The following is an 11,202-nucleotide window of genomic DNA, read 5'->3' on the forward strand; positions in this document are numbered from 1 at the left end:
CGGGCAGGGGTCAGATGGGGGCGACGGCCTTGGGCCAGCAGCGGGGGGGGGGGGGGGGCGATGCGCGGGGCTAGGTTGGCCAGAGGCGGGGGTGGCCGCGGGAGCGCGCGGCAAGGGCGGCAGCGATGCAGCAGCCTCGCAGCAGAGCAGTAATGAGCGCGAGGGGAGGTCGCAGTAGCAGTTGAGAGCAGTAGCAGCAAGCGACGGGGTATCGGGGCGCCGTCCGGGCGGACGCACGGGCGAAGGCCAACGCGGGCGTGTGGCTGCAGCGGTGCGGCAACAGTGCAGTGCAGCAGCAGGCAGCCAAACCAAGTAGCAGCAGACGCGTAGCGCAGCGGTAAAGGACGGGCGCGCGACGGGGGAGGGAGCGCATGGAGGTGGCCAGCGCGCGACGGCGGTTCACAGGGGCGCGGCGATCGTGAGCTCCTCGGGAGCTCGGGCGTGACGGCGGGGGCGACCTATGGCGACAGGAGGGAAAGAAGAGGGGGAAAACGGAGGAGGGGGCCTCACCGGGCCCTGTAGGTGTGCAATAGTGTGCGCGAGGAGGAGTCGGGGAGGCGCCGGAGCTCGGTGTAGCCGTCGTGGAGGCGGTTGGGGACGGGGCGACGACGGCGAGCTTCGGCTCGGGGCGTCGGCCTCGGGCCGCGGGTGTCCAGATCGGGGAGCGGGGGCGCGAGGGAGTGGGGGAGGAATAGCTAGGGTTTTAGCCCGGGGAAGATATAGGCGAGGGGGAAGCGGTGGATGGGCGCCACGGCATCGCCCGGTGCCGTGGCGGCAATCGCCGGTGTCCACCGTAACGTGAACAGGGAAGATGGGGAGGGAGCGTGCGTCTGGGCCAGCCTGCTAGGTAGATGGGCCTTCAGGCCTAGATAGGGGGGTTTGTTTTATTTCTTTTGTTTTGCCTTTTAATTATCTTTTAACTTTTGTGTTTTATTTATTTTATTTAAGTTTCACATTATTTTGGTTTAGTTAAAACACAATAGTAGTTTCTAAATTAGTACTAACACTTATACCTCTGCCACAAAAAATTTCACTCTTAAATAAAATAGTTTAGCATTTTTGAAATTATAAAAGGCATTCAATTAATTGTTTTAGCTACTGTTTTAATCATTTTGAGCACTTAAACATTTTATAAAATTTTGGTTTCTTCACCAACAATATTTACCAATTATTTGCCATAGCTTGCACATTTTAGTTTTGATATTTGAAAACTTTTATTTTTGGCGCTAATTTAAATTTGAAATTGAACCGCTTCGAACCAACGCGAGTTTAACAACAGTAACAGTGATGACGTGGCATCATTAGCAGAGAATTACAGTAGCTTAATTATCCGGACGTTACAGTTTGTTCATCTCAGATCCTCAGCTTGCATGACCGGCATCTATGATGCATTTTGTCAAATGAGCCCTTTATATGTATTTACTTCCCCAAAAATGGTCCATAGCTTCCATGTGGCAGTGTGTGCTGCAACCTGCGTGGCCATGAGCTGCAAGGCAGCCTCACTGAGAGGTTTGAAACCATGTGCATATTTGGGAGATGTAGCTGCAGCTGCAAGACCGGTGGGTGCATTTTGCTTAGTTCAAAGCCATATATTCTCCACAGTGCTTCCGAAGGAGTCACCCACCGTGCGTCTCTGTACTGTTTAATCTCGTCGATTTCGACTTCGTCTACTTCGTCGGTTACAGATACAGATGCTAGGTCATGTCCCTTGTAGATGTACTTGAAGAGGTACTTAACAGCTTTAATGCTTGATCATATCTCAACATTTATGTGGCAGTTGAACATCCGTAACAGATAGGGGTTGTAAGGAACCACCCATCTGTTATCTAGTTTGCAATTTCGTACCGTTTCGGTCCGGCCGTCATTGCATCTCCTATATACTGGGTACGAGTCCTTGCCTTGAGTCGTAGTTTCGTTAAATGGCCTTGGATAGTTGTTCTTGCATGACGGACGATTCTTTGTGCACCGGCAAAATTTATTCAATGCACCGCAAGGACCATGCATCATATGTTTGATTACCATTTTATATAGCTCTGGGTACTTGTGCTTGTTAGGGAGCTCAGCGGAGATGATTCTGTCATACGACATGTGTACTTGTATTTTCCGGTCATGATGAGCAAAAAGTGAGCATGGGGCAATCCCCTCTTTTGGAACTCTACAACATATGTATATGCCGTAACCTTTCCAAGAATGGCCTTCTCAAAAAGTTGCTTCTTCATTTCTTCTAGCTTCGCCCTGAAAACACGAACGACAATGTCTGGGCGATCTTGTGGTGTTTGTCCAAACTCTAGTTCACTTGTGATCTCTTCCCAGTTGGGGTTGCAGGTCATTGTTAGGAATACGTCTGGCTTTCCATATTTTCTGACTAAAGCCATAGCATCCAGATACCGACGAAGCTTATCTCGTGGCCCTCCAATAAATGATGAGGCAAGTACTCTGCGTTTTCCGACTGCATCTCCATTCTGTTCTCCGGCTTGAATGCTGTCTAGAAGGCCTTGGTATATATCTGCCCTTATTTTCTTTTGATGATGCCACATGTAATCCAGTCTGGAGCTTTCAATCTTGATGTATGTATCTACAGCAAACTACTGGAAAAGCCATCTGTCATGCAATATTGGGTTGAATAAGCTTGGTCGTGTATGGAATTTATAGCAGTAGTATTCTTTCATGGTTACCCACAAGGCGTTGACCGAATCTGTGCAAAGTTGCAACATAAAAAGTTATTTGCATAAGTTTGTATTGTACCATATATGAAAATTGAATTTTGAATATAATACTATATGAATTTTTTACCTGGGTCATCGCCATTATTGATATTATCAGCACCAATATCTTCCTCTTGTGTATTCTTCTTTGGGATTTCCTATGCCAACCCAGTTCAGCTCTTGGAAAGAATAGAGGATACGACAACGGATCATAGCACCCGTAATATGATCAAATATGCTCTTTTTCGTTGTTGTCCCATGTAATATTACACTCCTATCATAAGTATCTCTTCTTTCATTTCCTTCAATCCACACTGCAGCTACCTCCGAATTGATTGGTGCGTTGTATGTTCTCTGGTCCAATCTTTGGTCAAGGTTCAAGATGACTCTGTAGTCCTCAAGGTTTTGGACTTGTCCCAAACTCCTAAACTGTTGAGAGTACGGGTTACCGCATAGGATGTTGGTTATTATTCCAATCACATGCTTGTCTTGCTCATACATTTCCTCATGGCAACGACGATATTGATGCTCTAAGCTTGGATCATCGTCGTAGAAGTATAGCTCCAAATGCTTTGGACCTGAGTGACTATTACCAAATGAATGTATGTTGTGATAGATCTGACCATGAGCTCGAAAGGTGTAAATACCAGTTGTTCGCATGTCAATTGTGTCTCTGTCAAGGTGACAGTATAGAGTAGTAAATGAGAAGTGTCCATTGAAAAATCTTATATTTTGCCGAAAATGTCTTGCATCAGAGTCGTTGCTTGTCCAAAGTCTCATGAGTTCAGGTGGTGTATCTGGATTGGCTAGTCTTATCTGTCCTTTTCTGCAGCATAACCCCTTAGTTTCATACTTGAATTTTTTTGCATGACATAATCTGCAATTTTCTTCCGGTTTGAGCACATGTGTTTTTTTGGGTATGTTACTGTAGACAAAATCATACGGATCAGGGTTGTGAATTTCTTCGTTTTCTCTGATTTCAATTTCCACTTCTCTACCCCATTCTAGTATGGTTTGTAGCATAAAAAATTTAGTAAAGGAGAAATATAATGATTCGAATCTATTTAAATTGTATTGAGCATACCTTGACCAGAGAACATGTGTTCGTCCTCGTTTGTATCTTCTTCAAATATGACTTCGTCATTACCTGTGTTGTAATCTCTGTACTGCATAAGAATATGAGAAAAGTATGTTTTTGGTCCCTCAAGTTCCCACAAAGTATAGACATGATCCCTCAAAATTTTTTGGTATACATTTGGTCCCTCAAGTCTCAAAACCGGATAAGCTTGGTCCTAAACCAGATTTTGAGCATGTTGACCGGGTTTGACCGCCACAAAACCGCCCGATGAATAGTAAATTTGAAAAAAAACTTCAAAAAATGACAAAATTTTTGCAAGAGCCCGTCCGATCTCATTTCAGGACAAAATTTTCGTCGCACCTTGCGCACTTAAGCATATTGGACCCCAAAAAGTTTCATAATTTTTTGATTTTGTTTTGATTTTTTTCGAATTTACTATTCATCAGGCAGATATTTTTGTTTTCTTTTTGCCACGAGCTCCTCGCGTGCCGAAAGAGCCTGAAATTTTGTTCGCATCTTGCGCATGTAAGCATATTCGACCCCAAAAAATTTCAGATTTTTTTGAAGTTTTTTTTTCGAATTTACTGTTCATCGGGCGGTTTTGTGGCGGTCAAAACTGGTCAATATACTCAAAATCTGGTTTAGGACCAAACTTATCCGGTTTTGAGACTTGAGGGACCAAATGTATACCAAAAAATCTTGAGGGACCAAGCCTATACTTTATGGGAACTTGAGGGACCAAAAACATACTTTTCTCTAAGAATATATATGAAATTGATAACCTTACCATGATCCTCATTGTGGATTGATTGTGTTGGTGCGTCTGCTTCTTTGATGGTTGTGTCTTTCTCACACATGACTTTATTATTTGCTTGTAGAATTTTTTATTTATATAGATATGCATATAGTTTTAGTATTGTATAAAAGTATATGCAATTGATTATCATACCGTGAACATCATTGTAGAATGATTCTATTTGTGCATCTACTTCTTTGATTGTAGGAGACATTGAAGAGGGGATGTCTGGCCATGAAGCCACCTTATTGTGATCGCCATTGTATAATGTCTTTGTTGGGGTATCTGCTTCTTTCATGCTTGGAAACATTGATGAAGGGATGTCTATCCACAAAATATGGTTAGTTGTACAAAGACATGTATATTTACTTTGAATGCTAGTATTGTATCAAATTTAGATTTTTACCGTAAATCATTACTTGTGGTTGATGTAGAGGCTCTGTGTCATTGTTGCCGATTTCCGTCATGGATGCATCTTCTTTTGATGATACTGAAACATTTCCTCCGTCTTGTCGTGAATTGTTTGTTACGGCGGTGCAGCAATGTTTGTCTTTCTCCTAGCGTGACATGCTTTCTTTGATTTACAGAAGGGGTAGAAATACTAACTTCTTGTTTAGTTGAGCTATATGCAGGCTTTTGCATCGCAATTGAGTCTTTGTTTGCTGTGCTGCGCTTCAATTCATTTATATGTTCTATTCTAGCTTTTTTTGTTCTGACTGCATATTTGCATATATCTGCCTACGTTGTGCACATATCTTCTCTTTCTTTTGTTGATAGGCTTCATGGCGTCTTTTGAGTTTTTCCTGCTTTTCTCCATCGGTCATATGTGCATTGAGCTCTGCTCTTTTTTCTTTCTTTTGTTGATAGGCTTCACGGCGTTTTTTGAGTTTTTTCTGTGCTTCATTGGTCATATGTGCTTCATCGTTCATCTGTGCTTCATGGGTCATCTGTGCATAGAGCTCTGCTTTTTTTCTTTCTGATGTTGATAGGCTTCGCGGCGTTTTTTGAGCTTTTCCTGTTTTTTTTCGTCGGTCATGTCTGCATAGCGCTCTCTTTCTCTCTTCCTTCGTTGCTCCTTACCATCCATTATTTGATATTGTCAAAAATGCCTGCCAGCCTGCATGAGAGTTAAGTGTAAACAAATATTATTTATTAAAAATGGGAACTTGGTTAGCACAGACATTTGCTGATATAGTATTTACTCTTCAAACAACACTTATCTTACCAAGTGAAATGAAAACAGAGGATATAAGTTTCTTGTGGGGAATAGACATTTGTGCTGATATGGTATTTACTCTTCAAACAACACTTATCTTACCAAGTGAAATGAAAACAGAGGATATAGCTAAGTCATTCTAGCTGGTAGGATTTATATAATGCTAAGACCTATGAGTATTTCTCTATTTTTCAACTGTTTTTCAACTAAATGGCCCTGGTGCAGCCATTGATACACTATGCATGGGTTCAACTCATGCAACTCGATATGTAACAGGAACTGCGGTTGTATATAAGTGATACACACATTACTATTTTTATTAGTCCTATTATTATTGTTTTTGCGTATTTTCAAAATTAAAATCTATTGGCCTTCTATATGCTAAGCTCATACATGTGGTGCTTCCCAGGGGAACTTTTGATTCTATCTTTTTGCTCAAACGATTGATCTCCAAATCAACTTGATTATGGTTGTGCATAACAAATTAGATACGCGAAAATGCTGACTTCTCATTGATTTGTTCAGAAGCGTACATTATTCCCTTGTTTGCGTTGGTTGTTAAATAAGCTAAAATTACTGCTGATCAACGATGATATGCATCATGAATTTTTTTTCTTTTACTGACTTATCAATTTTTGGTGTATGCACTACTAGAAATCCCCATATTTCCGACGGTGAAATCTAATAGCCGACGGTCCGTCGGTCATTACAGTAATAACCGATGGGGGAGGCAATGGCCGACGGTTATTGGCAACTCACGGGTATGACCACTAATAACCGACGGTGTCCTAAATTATCTGACGGGGAAAACCCAACTCTCGGTTATCCAACCTAATGCCCGACGGTTCATTGTAATATCCGACGGTTTTGGCTATACCCACGGAGATTACATGTAATACCCGACGGTGAAATGTAATAGCCGAAGGTTAAAACAAAACTCTCAGCTATAAGTAGAAATGACCGACGGTGCATACGTCACTCTCGCCTATTAGATTAAATACCCGACGGGGTATTCAATAACCGACGGTTGAATTTAACCCTCGGTGATATGTTTCAATGGACGACTGCAATAAATATATGTGGAACAACCAATAGTTTTATTCCAGAAAATTTTCATAAAAGTAAACTTCCAACAATTTAGTTCTAGCATTGATGTTGTAAGTGCATGATATGTTATTTTTCTTTAATAGGGTGGGAAAAAAATTGGTCCAAAAAATACAAATATGATGCTTTAAAAAAAAGACTTGTTTGAAAGAATGTGCACTTACACAAAGTATCAAGAGGAACGAGGCCCAATCCCTTATTTGATCTAACGGAGTTGACGAACAGATAAAGGAGATGCTCATCATAGTCTTGTATATATAGGTCTAGGTTGGGTCATTACCATGTGGCACATGGCGTTTTGGCTAAGTGGAGTGTGTTGTCGCCGTGTCCGAGCAGTGGCTGGTGGCTCATGATGTGGGAAAAAAATGGAATTCTATATCAGGATAGAGTTCATCCATGGTTGCTTTGGAGTGGCTAGGCGTTTGTTGCGGCGATCGGTTGTTGTCCTGTTCCACGACACCACCACATCTGCTGGCCCAAGGACGCCCATTCATCCCCCCCCCCCCCCCCCCCCCGACTAAGGAGGTAAAATGGAGGCAACGCTGATTCTCCACGGAGTCTGTGTCATGGAGCCACAGAGGTCTTGTTATCCCAAGTGGTGTCATCCTCAACGACAATGAGGATATGCATGTATATATTGGATCATTCCATCAATGTTCTAGGGCCCTTTTTGTAAAATCTAGAGTCTAGTTTGCTATTTTTTATTAGTAGTTATGTGTCCTTCTGTAACTTCCTGTGTATGTTCATGTTTTTATTTATTTAATGCACCTTTGTGATCTAGAAGGACCACATCCTCCACGTTTTTATTAAATGCAATTTAGCTCATGAATTATAGAAAACATGAGTTCTGCATTTCAAAATTAAAAAAGAGTGCTGCTATGCATACGATTCTGTATGTATGATCCTTGTCGTGCATTATCCTTGTCCAGCACAACAGATCAGTCCATTTGGGGGGGTTGGGGGGGGGGGGGGGCAAAATACAACACATCATTGAGTTATCCACCATACATGGATCGCACCAAGAAACGTCATATGTGCAACTGTTCGGATTAAAATGTTGACCTATGTGAGAAATCTAAGAATCAAAATATGATTTTTGTAAAGAACAAATGGCCCAAAAGAATAAAAGTTAATTACATGGTTTTCGTAGGGTGGAACCAAAATACAACACACCAATGAATCATCCATCGTGCATGGATAGCACCAAGAGACGTCTTATGTGCATCAGTTCGGAACTTCTAACACTGTTTGAAAAATCTATGAATACATGTTACTTGTAAGTGTGAGAGTGTCAAGATGAGATATTATCTTTATAAGCAAATACGAAGTTACTACATCAAAACTATTTCTCACTAAACTTTTTCAAACATTTGGGGTCCCATATTATTTTAAAATAACAAAGATATATATTTGGTGGTGTTATCTTTTTTATGTGAAAATTGTTAGTGTTATGTTCATAGCATGCTTGGAAATATATGAGACATCATTGAAGATGTGCCCCTTCAATGAAACCTATAGTTACGGTTTTATCAAATCTTTTGAATATTGGAAAGATTATTTGGGAAGCGTGTACCATAAATATTGATCTGGAAACTTCCAACTAATTTCTGCATATGTGGGACCACATTATACGGGTTCTATTAGATTGTTGCAAATTTCTAAACTCTTTTTCTATCATTTAGAATTTAAATAAATATTTGCTAAATTAACTTTACCTAAATGTACATTATGGATCAATTGACCTCACGCGAGTTTAAAATGTTGCAAAGTATATTTCATCATCACATTGAATTTACTGCATTGTTTTTAAAATTTAAAATTGATCAAATATTAATCTGATCAATGTTCAAATTATAAGAAAAAGAAAATCTGAAGTCTGTTTACACGGGCGGCTAAAAGTTTCAAACCACGCTGGCGCGAGCCGAAAAAAAATAATATGTAGCCCACGCGGCACGAAGCCACGAACCGCAGTTGCAATTATGAACCTCCCCTTGCTAGTCGTCGTGGCCTAGCTTCACCTCGCCGCCACAGACCAACCCTCACCTTATCCGCCTCCACCCCTCACCGCCCCCACCACCTGAACTAGCTTCAGATCGGCTCCACCCCTCCCCTCTCCACTCCACAACAGCCATGGCTGGAGGCTGATGGAGACGTTTTTCACCTCCCCCATTTCTATCCTCCCGTAAAAATCAAGTCCACCCAGCCAGATCCCGTCTCTCACCAGTTCTGGCGGCGGCGTGCAGCACCCGGCGATCTAAGGTGCTAGATCAGTGCCTCTTTCCTCTCTTTAAGGGAAAATCTTTCTCCTCTCGCCTTGGTCTCTTATTTCTTCTCTTTCTGCAGAAACAGTACTGCTAGCAGTAGTGGCGGACAATGGCGAGCAGCAGCGCAAGGAGCGGCGATGCGGCTGATGGGCGAGCTGTGGACCGGGCTGCTCGTCGAGCGGTGGCGCGTGTGGATGGCTGAGCGACAACGCAGGCTGAAGGATTCTATTCTGCTGTGTTCTCCTTCTCATGAAGGGTAAAGGAGGTGGGAGATCCATATCGCTAGCTTCATCCAATGTCAAATCCATGTACCAGGCAAGCGGCCAAGAATGCCTTCTCCCTGCCCGGCTAGAAGTTGGATCCTTCCAAGGTACCGTAACTGAATCACATCCGTCTCCCTCTTCTTAATTCGTTCATGTTAGAGTACATCTATGTTTCCATTCATCTGATTTGTTTTTTTTATTTGGCAGAGGGAACCTCTCAGGATTTTCTACGAGTCACTGTCCAAAAAGTACATATATGTTTTCATTCATCTGATTTTTTTTTTTAAATTTGACAGAGGGAACCTCTCAGAATTTTCTACGAGTCACTGCCCAAAAAGATCCAATCCAGTGAGATGGCCGACTTCAGGTAGGTGTACCACCTCTGTTCAGTTCCATTACCAATTACCGTATTGTAGTACTCCGCAAGTTAAGGCTGCAATCCCCAGCTAGTCTAGTCTAATATATTTCTAATGTCAAATCTTTGCGAGCTAAGATGTCAAAACTGCACAAATCACACAACTATGGTGGAAATTCTACTAGGGAGTAGTAGTAGTAGTAGTTGCAGCAGCTTCGCTTTGTACAACTAGTTATACAGGAACAAAGTAAGATGAGAAAGTATGTGCATATTCGGATGATGAAAAAGCTTGCCATGGTTGTGCCGCACTTAACTATTTCACTTAGTAACTTTCTGGATTTACTTTAAGTTCATAAATCATTCCTCTTTGCTAAATTGCAGAGTTGATTACTAAAAACGAATTATCACATGTACCAGGGAACTATATTAAAAGGTCAAAATTACTAGTATATAAGTTTGTGGATAAAAGGTGCAAACGAGTGAACTAGTTTTATTTGTGTATTGTTCCCATTTACATTTAGTTTCTATTCCCCGGATGCATGGTTTGAAAAGGAGCGAACCACTGGTCTAGCACTAGTAAATGCTGACGTACACTGAGTTCCTAGTCCATGGATACTCCAGTACAATATAGAACAATTAATTTTATTCCCTATAGCTTCCCTATAAAAGTTTGTTCCCTGTGGCTCAATTGAATTTAACTACAGTACATTACATCATTTTTCATCTCTCTTACAAGTTATCATTTTATAGGGGGGTGGGAAGCAATATTGGAGGCGGTCTGAGTCATGACAATAATCATTCCATTAATGATGATGACGATAACACCTATGACATCAAGGCAGGGGATATCTCGTGCCATAAACATTATGATCCATATGGCGATGAATGAGATACTAACTCTGGCGATGATGGTGACTAGTTTAACAATCTTATTCAAGGCACGCAACAAAGCGAAGTTTTGAAGATTGAGGGCAATTTAGCTTATGCAAATTGCCTGAACCATTATATCATGCATAGTTACTATTTTGTTTTGCATTCTACATTCCCTAGATGGATCGCTAGGGTTAATGTAAATCGTATGGAACTCATTAGGCTTGTAGTACTTTCTTAGATATGCAAAATATAATATATGTTTTTGGGTCATGTATGGTCGTGTAATCTTGAGACCTATTTGATATGCCAATATTCTGAAACGCAGTTTGGTGCATCACACTACTGCCTATGGAGCGTAGAAAAGATCTCGGGGTGACTATGCCTTATAGCGTAGCAAACATCTTGGGTACACAATATGCGTACGATGAGCCTTCGTAAATTGGCGTTGCTTGCCAGCCTCTCAACTAAAGGAATCTCCGAAGGGTTATATGCACCGTCGGTAATCATACTAATCGACGGTTTGGCTCTACTCTTAGTTATGATTAACC

At 41.6% G+C, this 11,202-nt stretch overlaps 1 long non-coding RNA gene across 1 annotated transcript; it reads left to right on the forward strand.

Annotated features, from left to right (window-relative positions):
- Positions 1-8,879: 8,879 nt before the first annotated feature.
- Positions 8,880-10,924, forward strand: LOC109779881 (uncharacterized). Its single transcript, XR_002236927.4, has 4 exons — positions 8,880-9,158; positions 9,243-9,533; positions 9,634-9,793; positions 10,532-10,924. It is a non-coding gene; the product is annotated as an uncharacterized lncRNA (long non-coding RNA).
- The last annotated feature ends 278 nt before the right edge of the window (positions 10,925-11,202 follow it).

Source organism: Aegilops tauschii, chromosome 6 (assembly GCF_002575655.3).
Source record: "Aegilops tauschii subsp. strangulata cultivar AL8/78 chromosome 6, Aet v6.0, whole genome shotgun sequence".
Lineage (NCBI taxonomy): Eukaryota > Viridiplantae > Streptophyta > Magnoliopsida > Poales > Poaceae > Aegilops > Aegilops tauschii.